Raw genomic sequence first — 18,218 nt, 5'->3', positions numbered from 1 at the left:
GATGGCGAAAGAGAGACACAAGCGGCCGGGCGTGGTGCTGGCCTCTTCACCACCCGGTGTGCTGTGACGACCTTAATAGGTGCTCGCTAACAGCACTTGACCCAATAATCTGATTGGCTGCCGAAATACATTTTGTACCTTTACCTGCAAGCGTGGTGTCATCTTTTTTCCTACCACATTAATTAAACCTCAGGGTTCGGAAAATATATTAGTTCCAAAATAATTATTAAAAACGTTCAGTTTTTTTCAATTGTGCGTGTTCTTTTGTGTGCGTCTGTCTTGCGACAATGCCGTGCGGGAGGATGTGGAGCTGCGTGGACTTGCCGATAATCCGTACCAGCGGTGTCAAGATCGACCTCTGTTCGAGGAGGGGTCTGAACCGTGTGAGGAGCTCACAAATTATTGAAAGTTGTGGACATTGGCAGTGGCGGCTCCTGCAAAATCTCTCAGGGGGGGCAAATGTCTGGATGATTGATAAGGATAAGGTCCACCCATGCAATGGATAAATTAACAGCTTAAGCATGTAAAGGCAACTTCACTTCTTTAATATTAATGAAAAATAAAGTGACTCTTACAATACATCTTGTTTGTTTCTATACTCACTATTATTACAATCCACTCAGTTTCTTTTATTAAAGATTCCACTAGGTGGCGACAATTAATATTGTTGACTGAAACGTGCTTATGTGTGATGACGTAAGCACGTTAGTGCGAGCCCTCCCGGAAGCCATAGATAATGCATTGCAGCGCCCGCCGTTCAAAAAAAAACATCTTTGAATGTAACTCTATGGGAACACTCGGGGCGATTCTCAGCCAGAGTGAAATCGCCCAAAAAGAGGCGGTACTCCACAGAACGTGACATGACGCTGATTGGACTATATCCAGAGGCACAGTGACGGCTAGCGTGACTCTGTGGTTGAATGAGATTGGTGGTGCGTCGCCCAATCGCCCTAATGAAGAAACCGCCCCTGGACATTGGTGAACTCCTCCAGCAGGCAGGGCTGCGTTGGCTGGGGTATGCACCCCGCATCCCCAGCCACGGCAAACCCAAACAGCTTTTGGTCGGCCTGATAGACAGGGCAGTAAAGGGGCGCTCACGGGTTAGAGAAGAGACGCACTGATGTGATATGAGAGAATATGGAGCTGAGTGGACTTTCCGATGACCGTTATCAGTTGTGTCAAGATCGGTCTCTGTGGAGGAGGCTCGTGAAGGACGCTAATGCACAGTTGGAGGCACTCGCCCTCTAGGGGCATGACGGTGGCTAGGAGATGTTAACTACCTCGCCTGGTGTACAGGAGGTCGTGGGTTCGATCCAGACCCTGACGCCTGCTGTATATTTGGAGTATTTTTATCTCATCATCATCATCATCATCACAGTGGCTAGGAGATGTTAACTACCTCGCCTGATATGCAGGAGGTCGTGGGTTTGATCCCGACCTTGACACCTGCTGTATATTTGGAGTCTGTGTTTCTCTATCTCATCATCATCACGGTTGCTAGGATATGTTAACGACCTCGCCTGGTATACAGGAGGTTGTGGGTTCTATCCTGACTCTAACGCCTGCTGTATATTTGGAGTTTACGTCTCTCTATATTATCATCACCACGGTTGCTAGGAGATGTGAACTACCTCGCCTGGTATACAGGAGGTCGTGATTTCGATCCCGACCCTGTCGCCTTCAGTATAGGTGCTGTTCACCACACCTCAGGTCACCAACGCTTTTTCTATGTCTCTGTTTCTTCCTTCGCACTGCTCAACTTCACAATTACTCCAATTCCAGAAACGCGTCAACCCCTATCTATCACAACTTTGACAGTGCTGTTTGTTGCTGGCTGCTCAGCAACTGCTACGTATAGACCAAGCACTCGGTGCAGTCGCAATAGCGCTATTTGTATGCAGATACTGGCTTCCGCCATCTGAACGTGGTTTGTCCACAAATGGCACGCGTCTAGGGAGGTCGAAAATCAATTGTTGCTGAACGTGTACCGTATTTTACTTCAGAGGCATGCAGCGCTGTCCGTGGTGCTGATCTCATGTGAGTGTCACTAGGCCTCGGCAAGGTAAGGTAATTGTACCCTTTTTACCGGGTAAAAGGGTTAAGGTAACGGGTAAAGGTGTCGACATGCCAATGGGTAAGTGTACAGGGTAGGGTAAAAGGTAGGCTCGTTGCTGTTTACCGTTTACCTTATCTGCTAAAGGGTTAAAGGTAGCGGAGAGTGATTGTATTGTGGTAAGGTAAAAGGTAGGGTGAAGGTAGGCTCGTCGTTTTTAGACTTTTACCTTGCCTTGCCGAGGCCGTAAGTGTCACAGCAGCGCTGTTCGTGGTGCTGATTTCTTGTGAGTGGCACGGCAGCGCTGTGCGTGGTGCTATTAATAGTTGCACATTCCACCGTCACCTAACATTAGGGCACTGCATTAGGCGTGCAACGGTCACGCTCGGCACGTGATTTGATGGATTGCTACGATTCGTGATCACAGTTCTCCCGAGAAATCCATTCGTGTGCCTTAATTGAGTCAATGGCATTGTCTACTAGGCTCCGTCTCGTTCGTTATATCGACCGCAGCGCAACAATTTGCGTATTCTGTAATTGGTACCCATAATAAATAATCGATTCACACAAGAGGCATTACTCGTTAGCACGAGCTATGCGCCTGAGAATAACGAAGAAGGATCAATGCACCGATTGGAACACCTCCACGGACATCTCTCTACACATTGTTAGACCGGCAAAGGTCCTGGCAAGAATTATTTAACATCACCCCCTTTGCCAACAAACCGTTGCAGGTCAAAACTCACGCACATTTGGCAATAATACTTCCCTGCTTGCCAAGGCCCGACCTTCTGAAGCAAACGAAGTGAAAGTGCTCTGTTGCCGCTCCATTCATCTGGAATGCATTCCCTTCATATACTAATACCCATAGACTCACACAGAGAACAATATACACGCACACAAACCCACAGACTCACGTAGAGACGCGTGGACTCGCATAGAGACCCATAGATTCACATAGAGACCCATAGATTCCCACAAAGATCCAGATACTCACATAGAGACCCATATATGCACACGAAGACCCATAGACTAACACATAGATCTAAACTCAAAAAGAGACCCATCGATTCACAGAGACCCACAGACTCACGTAGAGACCCGTGGACTCACATAGAGACCCATAGATTCACATAGAGACCTATAGACTCCCACAGAGATTCATATACTCACATAGAGACCCATATATGCACAGACGCACACAGACACCCATGGACACCCATGGACTCGAACTCGATTCGCCGGGTTCGTAGCGTGGTGCGCTATCCGCTGCACCACCACTCCACATACAAAGACAAAGATCCCCCGTATAGCCTTAACAGACTGTAGGGGTAAGTGCTGTTAGTGAGCACCTATGAAGGCCGGAACGGTACACGAGGGGGTGGGTGGCCAGCACCACGCCCGACCGCCTTTGTCTCCCCAGTGGCGATGTTTACCACACACCGCACCAGGTACTCATTTAAGGCTGAGTCGACCTAGGGCAGGCCCAGGACCGGTTCAGATAATCGTCACTGGTGTTAGCCGTGAGCGGGAATCGAACCCGGGTCACCAGGTTCATAGCGCGGCGCGCTAACCGCTGCACCACCGCTCCCCACATACACACACACATATACATACACACATATACACACACATACATACACACTGACACATATACGAGTACATGTATATTTTTCCATCATTATAAGCGAGCCCCCACGTTAATTAGAGCTCTCACCTGCGGCAGATGGTGGCTCCGCACATTCGCCCTCCCCCACGGCCCCCCACGGCACCCCCCACCCCCACATCCCGTGCTCCCCTTCTACATCCCACTCGCACCCTCCCCCACCTCCCCCACCCCCCCACCCCCCACAACCCCCACACCCCCCACTCTCCCTTCTCCCCACGCACTGCCAGGGCCACACATCACCAGAACCCCGACCGCCGCTTTTCAAAGGTGTCATTTTCAGAGAACGGAGGCGGTGAGGAGGGAGAAATGAGACGGTGGTGATGGTCGTTATGGTGGTGGTGGTGATGTGGGGAGCGGTGGCGCATCTGTTAGCGCAATGCGGTTGCTGTTTTTGGTGTGTGTGTGTCGTGTGTTGGCACAGTCGGGGGCACAGGTGGTGCATCGGCCAGTCATCTCAGTTAGTCGACCCACGCCACCTGCTGGGTCTGTACCTTGACCTCCTGCCCGCGGGCGTTCGACGCTTCACGTGGTCTCAACGTGCACCTAGCCTGGCACAAGCGTCGTGGTGACGTCGCCGCCGCGTAGTGGCGAATGACGGTTGTTGTTGTTGTGTTTGCGTCTGTCTGGGCAGTACGACCAGCTCCGGTTTGGAGGCAGAGGTCTCATTGCTGTTCGGGGAGCGGTGGCGATCGTCTTGAGCGATTGTCTTGAACCGGATCCTGAGCCTCGCAGGAAGTGTGCGGTGTGAAGAGATCACGCCGTTTTCGTGGCAGAGTGACACACCTACGATGGCGCGCATTTTGGCGATGAAATTGTGCTGGGGTGGCTAAAAACGAAAAAAAAATGCCGGGGAAATATTCTTGGTTCTTTCGGTAAAGTCACGTAGAAGGGAAGTAATACAATAATAAAAATAAAACATAATAAAAATAAAACATAATAAAATATATTATATTATTTTATTATGTTTTATTATTTATTATTTAATAAATAAAACATAACAAATCTAAAACATAATAAAATATATTATTTTATTTTATTATGTTTTATTTTTATTATTTTATTACTTCCCTTCTACGTGACTTTACCGAAAGAACCAAGAAGATGAATCCCTGCAGTCACGAAAGCTTTAAATCGAAAATTCCGGGGAAAACATTACGTACTCACGCGTAAAGTTTTCCGCCAAGAAACGACGCGTCGATCAGTTAATGTTGATCTTTAATTGATGTGAGTGCTCCGGAAGGAATTAAATAATGATTGGATGGATCTTCCGTGTAATTCGTTGGCCCCGTTGCCTCGTCCCTGAGCGATGTGAATTCGGAGCGAGCGGAACACATCCGCTTGTTCCCGTATGAATAATGCAACGTCCTGCCGATGGGCGTTGTGGATGGTGGTGTAAGTAAGTGGTTAGAGCGTCTCTCACCCCCGGTGAGCAGAGTTCAGTTGCCTGGCCACGGCTAACAGAGAGGTTTGCGAATTCTAGATTTTAAGTTTTCGTGACTGCAAGGATTCATATTCGTGGCTTTTTCGGTAAAGTCACGTAGGTAGAAAATTAAAATGAATAAAAGTAAAATAAAAATAAAATAAAAATCACGACGTTTCGGAGGCAACACAAGCTTCCGTCTTCAGGTGGAACCGTCACAGCACGATAGCTGTATCACTTGATACAACAAGCGTATCATTTACTTGATACAGATATCGTGCTGTGACGGTTCCACCTGAAGACGGAAGCTTGTGTTGCCTCCGAAACGTCGTGATTTTTATTTTATTTTTATTTTACTTTTATTAATTACATTTTTTTTACCTACGTGACTTTACCGAAAAAACCTAAGAATAGGTTTGCGAATGATATCTCAACCAGTATTGGGCCCTCTTTGCCCCCCCCCCCTACACCCCACACCGCATTCGCCAGCCTGGTTGCAGTGTGGTCAAACCACCACACCAATGACGCAGAGGTCCTTCATCCAGCGGTGGATATCGCTTGACTGCGTATTTCAACCATTGCTCTATTGCATGCGCGCGCAGCCTATTTGTCAATCCGCAACGTGGCGGCGAGGAACAATTGAGCTGCCGCGGATTTCTACTCTCTGTCGGCGAGGAACAATTGAGCTTCCGCGGATTTCTACTCTCTGTCGGCGAGGAATAATTCAGCTTCCGCGGATTTCTACTTCTCAGCGTCGTTGCCACGGGCGGTGCCGTTGGGAACGAATGCGGCGGCGGGGGCGAGCGAGGGAGGGCGGTCACTTCCGCGGATTTTTACTCTCTGCCGGGCGAGCAACGATTGCACTTCCGCGGATTTCCTCCACTCTAATCGGCGGGCGAGGGGTACAACATTGAACTTCCGCGGATGTTTGCTGTCTACTCGGGCCCGTTGCCACGGGCGGTGCTTCGTGATGAATGCGGCGGCGATGAGGGAGGGAGACAGTCCTGAGCCTCGCAATTAACCCGCGCGGGTCTCAACCGAGTGACCTCGTTCAGGATGGATGGCTTGTTGTATGTGTGGGGGGGAGGGGGGGGGGGGCACGTGTTTGTTTGTTGTAGTATAGAGTTAGCCTCGTAACTTTTAATCCACGTTGTCTTGTGGATGTTATTATTTTATTATGTTTTATTTTTATCATTGTATTATTTCCATTCTACGTGACTTTACCGAAAGAACCAAGAAGATGAATCCCTGCAGTCACGAAAGCTTTAAATCGGAAAATGTCTTATGGTTGTTATTATTATTGGATCTTTCGGTAAAGTCACGGAGAAGGGAAACAATGCAATAATAAAAATATAAAACAATAAAATTAAACTAATAGGGGTTTTCCCTTTTTTCTGGCAACAAAACTGACGCATTTTGCAAGGAATCATGCTTACATTAACCACAATACTTGCAGTCAAATGCAAACCCCGAGCTCTCATTACTCTGATAGTGCGCTGTCTTTGAACTGTGTGCGCCTTTTGGCGTCATCTGGTCGAACGCCATATGAGACTAGGCTCTAAAGAAAGCTGTCTCTGGTGTGGACCAATCAGTTTCAAAGACAATGCATAAATTATCAGAGTATTGTTTTTTGTTTGCATTTGACTGCAAGTATTGTGGTTAATGTAAGCATGATTCCTTGCAAAAGGTGTTAGTTTTGTTGCCAGAAAAAAGGGGAAAAACCCTATTAGTATATTTTGGTACTGGCAAAGGAGGTCCCGTGATGTAACAAAAACATTTTCACGACGTTAAGAAAAAAACCGCCACGTTTTTCAACATTTTTTGCCGTGATTTTCACAGCTGATGATGATGATCGCTTGTGTTGCAATCGAACGCTGCCTTTCCGACAGTCTCTGTTCTTCACATGAGGACGGCTGCTTGCGTTGTGGCCGAAACGTCGTGAGAATTTTATTTTGTTTTATTTTTATTATTTTATTATTTCCCTTCTATGTGACTTTACCGAAAGATCCAAGAATATGAATCCCTGCAGTCACGAAAGCTTTAAATCGAAAAATGGTTGTTGTTGTTGTTGTTTGACTTGCATCCCACTGATATTTTTAGCACACAGCGTAGAAATTGGGTGTTTTTTGGCTGCTTATAAATGTCCCCTTTGTTGCTGCTGATGATGATGATACCAGCTACTTGGTTGAGTTATCATTTGTAATAGCCAAGTCACTTCTGAAAAAAGAGTTGTGTAGTGTAATGGGTCCTTACCTGGGAGAATAAAAACACGTTTAGTTTAAGTATGGGTCTCTATAGTTTGCTGTGGGTCTATGTGTCTCTATGAGAATGGGCCTCTGTGGGTCTTTCTGAGTCTCTATGATTCTGGAGAAACATGCATTTAACGCATTTGGCTGTTTATTATAATTGTCCCGTCGATGATGATGATGATGACCGGTCAATTTTTTGAGCGGTAATTTGTGATGGCTTCTTGGAAAATAGCTACACGTGGCAGCTGAGTGGGCACTTGCCTGGTGAAATAAAACAACAATTGGCTGTGTCGGGTGGCGGTGACGACGCATTAAGTATTTACATTTTATTTTATTTCATTATTTGCACCAACAAAAAAGATGACAAGCGAAATACAAACAGTGAACATTTGAAAATAAAAAAATTAAACGCGGTCAAAATATGCTCAGGTGAGGTTGGAAACCACACAATGTCAATAGAAAACAAATTGTTCAATCACTCAAACGAAAAAAAACACGCACCTGTGTTTGCGTGCGCAAGTGTGCGTGAGTGAGAGCGTGAGTGTGTGTGGGAGTTAGTGTGTGCGTGTGTGTGCGTGAGTGTGTGCGTGAGTGTGTGCGTGAGTGTGTGCGTGAGTGTTTGTGGGAGTGTGTGTGGGAGTGTGTGCGTGAGTGAGAGCGTGAGTGTGTGCGTGAGTGTGTGCGTGAGTGTATGCGTGAGCGTGTGTGTGAGTTAGTGAGCGTGAGTGTGTGTGTGAGTTAGTGTGTGGGAGTGAGAGCGTGAGTGTGTGCGTGAGTGTTTGTGGGAGTGTGTGTGGGAGTGTGTGCGTGAGTGAGAGCGTGAGTGTGTGGGTGAGTGTGTGCGTGAGTGTGTGGGTGAGTGTGTGTGTGAGTGTGTGCGTGAGCGTGTGCGTGAGTATGTGCGTGAGTGTGTGCGTGAGTGTGTGTGGGAGTGTGTGTGGGAGTTAGTGTGCGTGAGTGTCTGCGTGAGTGTGTGCGTGAGTGTGTGCGTGAGTGTGTGTGTGAGTTAGTGTGTGGGAGTGTGTGCGTTAGTGTGTGCGTGAGTTAGTGTGCGTGAGTGTGTGCGTGAGTGTCTGCGTGAGTGTGTGCGTGAGTTAGTCTGCGTGAGTGTGTGCGTGAGTTAGTGTGCGTGAGTGTGTGTGCTTGAAGTTACTGAAGGATGATGAAATGTCCATCCAACCACTCAAAGTCACAAACCCCACCCCCTGTATTATACACACCACCCACGCTACATACGGTGAGATGGGGGAGGGGGGGGGGAGGTCTCTGGGTATTATCGCTCATTGGGTGGCAAGGCAAGTCGTCTCAGCACCGCACGCGGCACCGACCGATTGTGGCAAAAAAATCAAAACAAGATCGTGAATAAACGGTCTGGAATATCCCCCCCCCACACACTCTCCACACCTCACCCGAGAAGAATACGGATTACCCCACGCATCCTTAGGGAGATACGGGTCAGCTTGCTGTGTGAGTCTCTCGATATAATACACACACACAGGGCCATGCATGGATGGTGATGGTGGTGGAAGGAGGAGGGGGGGGGGGTCGCGTTTCGGTGGCTGCTTCTGTTACCGAGTGTCAAACAAAAGACAAAGAACCCCCGTGTGGATTTACATTCATCACGCTTTACAGACTGTTGGGACAAGTGCTGTTAGCGAGTAGCACGCTAATGGGCTGGGTTTGCCAGCAGCACCACGCCCGGCCGCCTTTGTCTCCCCAGTGGCGATGTTGAAACATCGCAACAGGTACTCATTTTGAGGCTGAGTCGACCTAGGGGAGGGATGCCCAGGACCGGTTCAGATAAATCGTCACTGGTGTTGGCCGTGTGTGGGAATCGAACCCGGGTAGCCAGGTTCGTAATGCAGCGTGATAACTGGTACACTACCGCTCCACACACACACACACACTGACACACACACAGACACACTGACACACACACTCACACTGACACACACACATACAGACACACACATACACACACACTCATACACACACACTCACACACATACACACACACTCACACACATACACACACACTCACACACACATATGGCCAAGGCATCCCCTCTGGGCGTCACGCCAGCATCACGGCTGTGTAGGCATTTGTCAAAGCGCAGCGAGTGGATCGCAAGTGGCTGCGACGGGGCTCAGGGCACCCGATCCCCCGAGTCCCAGAGGCCTCGTGATCCCCGATTGGAAGGGGGGTGGGAGGGGAGGGGAGGGGAGGGGTGGGGGGGAGGGGGGGAGGGGAGGAGGGTGGGAGGGGAGGGTGGGAGGGGGGGAGGGGAGGGATGGCAGGGGGGTGGGAGGGGAGGGGAGGGGGTGGGGGGGAGGGGAAGGGGAGGAGAGGGGAGGGGTGAAAGGGGAGGGGGTGGGAGGGGAGGGGGAGGGGAGTGGGAGGGGAGGGGTGGGAGGGGAGGGTGGGAGGGGAGGGTGGGAGGAGAGGGGAGGGAAGGGGGTGGGGGTGGGAGGGGAGGGGGTGGGGAGGGGAGGGGGGAGGGGTGGGAGAGGAGGGGTAGGAAGGGAGGGCGGGAGGGGAGGGTGGGAGGGGAGGGGAGGGGTGGGGGTGGGAGGGGAGGGGGAGGAGAGGGGAGGGAGAGGGAGGGGAGGGGGAGGGGTGGGAGGGGAGGGGGGGTCGGCGGGAGGGGGAGGGGGGGTTTAGGGGTTAGCGTGTCACGCTACGAACTCGGCCACCAGAGTTCGATCCCCGCTCGTGACCAATATCAGCGACGATAATTATCTGAATCGGTCATGGGCATCCCCCAAGGCCGACTCGGCCTCAAGCGAGTGCCTGGTGCGGTGCTCATGAATCCCATCGGCACTGGGGGAGACAAAGGCGACCGGGCGTGGTGCTGGCCACCAACCTCCCTCACTCACAGCACTTGCCCCAACAGTCCGTAGAGGCTAGAGGGGGTATCTTTATCTTTGGGGCGAGGGGGGAGAGCACGCGACTGGGACCCCATCAGAACGTTTGAAGACAGTCCCATCAATTGCCGCAGCCCCCGAACGATATCCCAGAGCTCATTACGATTCGACCCGATCATCCCGCTGGGGGGTCGATAAAACGACTACACATCCTGGTATGGTGGCTACATGGATCTTATTGGAGGGACAGAGAGAGGGAGAGGGACAGAGAGAGGGAGGGGAAGTCGACAGCGGATGGACTTGACTCTGCCACAGCACTGTGCAATGTCCACCGTTGGCCCGATATAGACAACACGTTCTACTTAATTAAATATACTTTTTAATAAACGTTTTCTCTTACAACATCAGAGTGCAGCGCCACATTAAATACGCACTACAATGACAATAGTTTCAAGCGATTTGAAAAACATGTTTTTTTTTTGGGGTGGGGGTAAGGAGGGCAGAGCTTTGTGACGTCATATTTTAGGGGGGGGGGGGTCTGACTTTTTGTGACGCCGTGTGACGATGGGGGGAGGGGGGGGGTGTAAAAAATCCTCCAAAATCTCGTGACGTCATTTATGGACGGCCCCCCAATGGCACGTCTGCACCGCTCGCTACGAATGCGCTCCGTGTTTATCTGCCAGCAAGGTAGAGCAAACATCGCTTTCACTTAATATCCAATTTCCCTTCGCACCCCATATAACACCTTGATCCTCAGAAGAGGAGTCTTGAACCGAGACAGCCCTGCCACACGCTTAGAGCCACACGTGTTTTCGCCGCTTTGTGGCAGTTCCAACATTATTAATGTATTAGGTTGCGTGGGTGTTACAGGCAAGCCCCTTGCAAGAGTAGATATTGCACATTTTTTTTGTGGAACACTTGTCCAAAGCGTGTGGGTTTGGGTGCTGGACTTTCATGAATTATAGCAGAAGCCTATTAGAGATTTGAAGCTTTCGTGACTGCAATGATTCATACTCTGTTTTTTTTTCCGTAAAGTCACGTAGGTAAAAAATCTAATCAAATAAATGAAAACAACTCAGTTAAATCACGACGTTTCGGGCGTGACACAAGCGTCCTTCTTCAGGTGGGGACAACGGAGCGAAAGCACAACCGCTTAAGTGTGTCTAACCCTTGTGTTGCGCCCGAAACGTCGTAACTTAATTTAGTTGTTTTCATTTATTTGATTACATTTTTTTGCCTACCTGACTTTACCGAAAAAAACCTCAAAGAGTATGAAGCCTATACGAGTTTAGGATAGCATTCAAAATATAAATATACTTGGTCATGAAGCCCATCTTTGGCAGGCAAAAGCTTTCAACAAAAAATTATTAAACTGAAATTATTTTTAACAACAAAAGTTAATCTACGATCGGACCACTAACAACGACTCCAAACATTTGTATTTTACCACAAAAAGAAAAACTCAAATTGTTGACGACTTGATGTTAACAACTTCTTACATTTCGATTTAAAGCTTTCGTGACTGCAGGGATTCATATTCTTGGTTCTTTCGGTAAAGTGACGTAGAAGGGAAATAATAAAATAATAAAAACATAAAACAATACAATTCTCACGACGTTTCGATTGCATAAAAAGCAATCATCATCAGGTGGGAAAACCACAGCAAGAACATTTGAAAAAATTAACCCGTAAAAACACAGTTTTTCACTATAAATCTTTTATATGCGTGGCGGCTAGAGTCCTCTCGTCCTCTGGCCTGCCATCATTAAGCAATTGGTAATTAAATATCATTTTTTTCCCTAAAAAGTGTAACATTTTGGAAAAAAAAATTTCACGAAAATTAATTGTCACGCACAACGATTCTGTGTGGAAAATGTCAGCTCGATTGGATCACGGGAAGTGGGTTAAAAAACAACCGAAAGATTTACACGGTCATAAGCGCGCAAGCAAGCAAGCGCGCAAGCAAGCAAGCAAGTGAACTTAATATAAAGGATTAAAAAAAAGTGGCGTGTTTTTCTTAACGTCAGCACCTCGGACAGCGACTGGAACGGAGGAGGGGGGAGAGAATGAGAATGGAATGTGGTCTGAAAGTCACCGTAAGCGTGAACACAATTAAATAAGACCCGAAATGGTTGATCAAATCCTTCCAATGATTGCTAAGCCAGAATCCATCTTCTCGGTTGAAAGTGTCTCTGTGTTTGTATGTGTGGATAGCCTCATGAACGAATCTCTCATGGTAGCCAGATGGCTTGCAGAGAACTTCTGTCTTGGAGAAGTCAATGTCATGTGAGCCTACTGAATTATAACAGTGATCTGCATCGGTTGATGTGTTGGTTCTACCGTGTTTTAGGTCTGCTTTGTGTTCACGGATGCGGTCCGAGACATGTCGTTTGGTTTCTCCAATGTAACTGCTACGTGACTTTACCGAAAGAACCAAGAATAACTTCTTATATTTAAAGACGTACCCATCGGACACCGCTCAATTTAAAGATTCCATTCTTTTTTCATGAGAAATAAGAACAATATATTAACGTAATACTCTATAAAGGGAAGATCTCCTATCGTTAACCGTTTTCGAATTACTCGGATTTAAACATCGTAAAATGCACATTTTTTTTCGTTCAGAACCGTTTGACTCCGAAATATCTCAAAAACAATAAAATCTACAACAATGCTTCTTGCTTTAATTTGATTTGCTGTGTCACACTCGGTCAAGCAAAAAATAACCGCAATGTCGTGAGAATTTTATTGTTGTATTTTTATTATTTTATTGTTTCCCTTCTACGTGACTTTACCAAAAGAACCAATAATATGAACCCCTGCAGTCACGAAAGCTTTAAATCAAAATCTCAACACCTGTTTTATTGCCAGAAAGGGTAAAAGCCCATTCTTATTTTTCATCGTTTTTGATTCTGGCATAAACGCAAATTGCGTTTTTTTTTTTATAACAGTTTCAAGCAATACACTCAACGACTCACTGCAAATATGCCGTCAAATTTCCCATGCTCAGGGCAATCAGATTACATATATACACACACACACCTCTAAAGCATATGCTATATATATTACAGTGTCTTTCAGAATGGACAATTCACGTCAATTACCGATGCAGCGTCGCTGCTGCTATTGTCTGGGAATACAAATGATCTGATCTGTGCAGTTAATCAAGCGTTCGGGCTGCATGCAAATTAACGAACCATCCACCACCGCGCAGCTTTCATGGATTCTCCATGGCGAGGTTGCCCCTTGCCATGTGCTTGTTCATCGGCGCTCCTTCGCAAGAGGTTCCGCGTTTCTAAAACCTCGGCGGCGGTCGCCCTGGTAAATACTGCCGTTGTGTACGTGTTGGTGTGTGTGTCATCTCAGTCAGTCGACCCATGGCACTTGGGTCTGCCCTATGACCGCTTTTCAAAGGTGTCGTTTTCAGAGAACGGAGGCGGTGAGGAGGGAGAAATGAGACGGTGGTGATGGTCGTTATGGTGGTGGTGGTGATGTGGGGAGCGGTGGCGCATCTGTTAGCGCAATGCGGTTGCTGTTTTTGGTGTGTGTGTGTGTGTGTCGTGTGTTGGCACAGTCGGGGGCACAGGTGGTGCATCGGCCAGTCATCTCAGTTAGTCGACCCACGCCACCTGCTGGGTCTGTACCTTGACCTCCTGCCAGCGGGCGTTCGACACTTCACGTGGCCTCAAGGTGCACGTGGCCTGGCACAAGCGTCGTGGAGACGTCACCGCCACTTAGTGGCGAATGGCTGTTGTTGTTGTGTCTGTGTGTGTGTCTGTGTGTGTGTGTGTCTGTGTGTCAGTGTGTGTATAATGGGGAGCGGTAGTGTAGCGGTTAGCGCACTGCGCTATGAACCCGGCGACACGGGTTCGATTCCCGCTCACGGCCAACACCAGTGACGATTATCTGAACCGGTCCTGGGCCTCCCCTAGGTCGACTCGGCCTCAAATGAGTACCTGATGCGGTGTGTAAACATCGCCACCGGGGAGACAAAGACAATCGGGCGTGGTTGCTGGCCACCCACCCCCTCGTGTACCGTTCCGGGCTTCATAGGTGCTCGCTAACAGCACTGGGGGATCTTTGTCTTTTATTTCTGCGTAATGAGCGCGGCGGATCTTAATGATGCAGTGGTGTCCGTCGCTTGTGGGCAGCGGAGGCGATGGGTTTTTTAAAAGTCTCGCCCGCGGACAAACGTCAAATAATTGCGACTGGCAGCGCTTGATGGTTTTGCAACGGCAGTGAGGTGGGCTGAGTGAGTTACGTGGGGTGGGGGGGGGGGGTTGTGGGTGAGTGGTGGGAGTTCATTGTCATCACGTTGTGAATTACCTACGTGGCGATTTTATCTATATATATGGAATAAAGGACTCTTAGGCGATGTTGGTCTCCGTCTGTCGTTTATTGGGTTCTTGTCTCGCACCCCACGATGTCCCCGGTCGGACCCGCACCTCTTCCGTGGCGTGCCCTCCGCACGCCGTTCGAGTCCTCTGCTCTCTCTGCAGCCACCCCGCTGCTCCGTGTGCCCCGCACACTCTGCAGCCACACCACTACCCGTGTGCCCCGCACACTCTGCAGCCACCCCGCTGCCCGTGTGCCCCGCATACTCTGCAGCCACCCCGCTGCGCCGTGTGCCCCGCAAACTCTGCAGCCACTCCGCTGCTCCGTGTGCCCCGCACACTCTGCAGCCACCCCGCTGCTCCGTGTGCCCCGCACACTCTGCAGCCACCCCGCTGCTCCGTGTGCCCCGCACACTCTGCAGCCACCCCGCTGCTCCGTGTGCCCCGCACACTCTGCAGCCACCCCGCTGCTCCGTGTGCCCCGCACACTCTGCAGCCACACCACTACCCGTGTGCCCCGCACACTCTGCAGCCACTCCGCTGCCCGTGTGCCCCGCATACTCTGCAGCCACCCCGCTGCGCCGTGTGCCCCGCACACTCTGCAGCCACTCCGCTGCTCCGTGTGCCCCGCACACTCTGCAGCCACCCCGCTGCTCCGTGTGCCCCGCACACTCTGCAGCCACCCCGCTGCGCCGTGTGCCCCGCACACTCAGCAGCCACACCGCTGCTCCGTGTGCCCCGCACACTCTGCAGCCACACCGCTGCTCCGTGTGCCCCGCACACTCTGCAGCCACACCGCTGCGCCGTGTGCCCCGCACACTCTGCAGCCACCCCGCTGCTCCGTGTGCCCCGCACACTCTGCAGCCACCCCGCTGCTCCGTGTGCCCCGCACACTCTGCAGCCACCCCGCTGCGCCGTGTGCCCCGCACACTCAGCAGCCACACCGCTGCTCCGTGTGCCCCGCACACTCAGCAGCCACACCGCTGCTCCGTGTGACTCTGCACACTCTGCAGCCACACCGCTGCTCCGTGTGACTCTGCACACTCTGCAGCCACACCACTACCCGTGTGCCCCGCACACTCTGCAGCCACTCCGCTGCTCCGTGTGACTCTGCACACTCTGCAGCCACCCCGCTGCTCCGTGTGCCCCGCACACTCTGCAGCCACACCGCTGCGCCGTGTGCCCCGCACACTCTGCAGCCACACCACTACCCGTGTGCCCCGCACACTCTGCAGCCACCCCGCTGCTCCGTGTGCCCCGCACACTCTGCAGCCACCCCGCTGCTCCGTGTGCCCCGCACACTCTGCAGCCACCCCGCTGCTCCACGTACACCGCTGGCCGACGGTGCCATGACTCCGACCACGTGGCAATTCGTGCCACTCCTCCGCCAGCACCCCGCGTGACCACTCCTTTATCAACTCTCTCTCGACTCCCGATCCCCTTCCGGTTCTCACCCTATATCCTCCTCCTCACGTGACCCTGACTCCTCCTCCTCCTCCTCACGTGACCCTGACTCCGCCCCCACTCACCCCGACGACCAGGCTCCACCTCCCCTAATACTCCGGCCCGCGTGAGTGGTGCAGCGCCCACTCTGTCCTTGCTCGCAATACATATGTACAGGGTGCTTAAAAACTAAAAATGTGAACACTTACATTGGACTATCGTTCTCGAATGGGAAATTAACGGATAATAGTATGGATTCCTGCATGCAGTCACGAAAGCTTCAAATCAAGATTGAACGGGTGATAACACTGGAACACGATGAACACATTGTCCTGCGGAGGGAGCTGGTAGGAACGTCGGGTTGCTCGGTCAATGGCCTGCAGGGTCAACAGCGGCGTGGTGTATTCCGCAAATATGGCCGACTGTGAGGGCGGGCACAAGCCGGCGTGAGTAGGTTAAACGTTGAGTTTTATAAGGGCACCACGGGGTGACCAGCCCCTCCCCACCCAGCCCCACCCCTCCCAACCCCACCCAGGCCCACCCTCCCCACCCAGCCCCATGTGAGTGAGTGGGTGAGTGAGTAGGTGAGTGAGTAGGTATGTGAGTAGGTGAGTGAGTAGGTGAGTGAGTAGGTGATTATGTGAGTGGGTGAATGAGTAGGTGAGTGAGTAGGTGAGTGAATGAGTAGGTGAGTAGGTGGGTATGTGAGTGAGTATGTGAGTGAGTAGGTGAGAGAGTGAGTAGGTGAGTGAGTAGGTATGTGAGTGAATAGGTATGTGAGTATGTGAGTGAGTAGGTGAGTGAGTATGTGAGTGAGTAGGTGAGTGGGTATGTGAGTGAGTAGGTGAGTGAGTGAATGGGTGAGTGAGTAGGTGAGTGAGTAGGTGAGTATGTGAGTGAGTATGTGAGTGAGTAGGTAAGTGAGTAGGTGAGTGAGTAGGTGAGTGAGTGAGTAGGTGAGTGAGTAGGTGAGTGAGTAGGTATGTGAGTGAATAGGTATGTGAGTATGTGAGTGAGTGAGTAGGTGAGTGAGTAGGTGAGTATGTGAGTCAGTGAGTAGGTGAGTGAGTAGGTGAGTGAGTGAGTATGTGAGTGAGTAGGTGAGTGAGTGAATGGGTGAGTGAGTAGGTGAGTGAGTAGGTGAGTATGTGAGTGAGTATGTGAGTGAGTAGGTAAGTGAGTAGGTGAGTGAGTAGGTGAGTGAGTGAGTAGGTGAGTGAGTAGGTGAGTGAGTAGGTATGTGAGTGAATAGGTATGTGAGTATGTGAGTGAGTGAGTAGGTGAGTGAGTAGGTGAGTATGTGAGTCAGTGAGTAGGTGAGTGAGTAGGTGAGTGAGTGAGTATGTGAGTGAGTAGGTGAGTGAGTAGGTGAGTATGTGAGTGAGTATGTGAGTGAGTAGGTGAGTGAGTAGGTGAGTGAGTAGGTATGTGAGTGAATAGGTATGTGAGTATGTGAGTGAGTAGGTGAGTGAGTAGGTGAGTATGTGAGTCAGTGAGTAGGTGAGTGAGTAGGTGAGTGAGTGAGTATGTGAGTGAGTAGGTGAGTGAGTGAATGGGTGAGTGAGTAGGTGAGTATGTGAGTGAGTATGTGAGTGAGTAGGTAAGTGAGTAGGTGAGTGAGTAGGTGAGTGAGTGAGTAGGTGAGTGAGTAGGTGAGTGAGTAGGTATGTGAGTGAATAGGTATGTGAGTATGTGAGTGAGTGAGTAGGTGAGTGAGTAGGTGAGTATGTGAGTCAGTGAGTAGGTGAGTGAGTAGGTGAGTGAGTATGTGAGTGAGTATGTGAGTGAGTAGGTGAGTGAGTAGGTGAGTGAGTAGGTATGTGAGTGAATAGGTATGTGAGTATGTGAGTGAGTGAGTAGGTGAGTGAGTAGGTGAGTATGTGAGTAAGTGAGTAGGTGAGTGAGTAAGTATGTGAGTGAGTATGTGAGTGAGTAGGTGAGTGAGTAGGTGAGTGAGTAGGTATGTGAGTGAATAGGTATGTGAGTATGTGAGTGAGTGAGTAGGTGAGTGAGTAGGTGAGTATGTGAGTCAGTGAGTAGGTGAGTGAGTAGGTGAGTGAGTGAGTATGTGAGTGAGTAGGTGAGTGAGTAGGTGTTTTGTTTAGTTTTAGAAAGATGGGGGCGAAGGGAGAGAGAGAGGTGGGGGTGGAGGAGGTAAACCCTCTAAAATCTGACAACTACATCC

The sequence above is a fragment of the Lethenteron reissneri genome, chromosome 60 (assembly GCF_015708825.2).
Source record: "Lethenteron reissneri isolate LAM-NWPU_2019-01 chromosome 60, ASM1570882v1, whole genome shotgun sequence".
Lineage (NCBI taxonomy): Eukaryota > Metazoa > Chordata > Hyperoartia > Petromyzontiformes > Petromyzontidae > Lethenteron > Lethenteron reissneri.
This window is presented reverse-complemented; position numbering follows the sequence as displayed.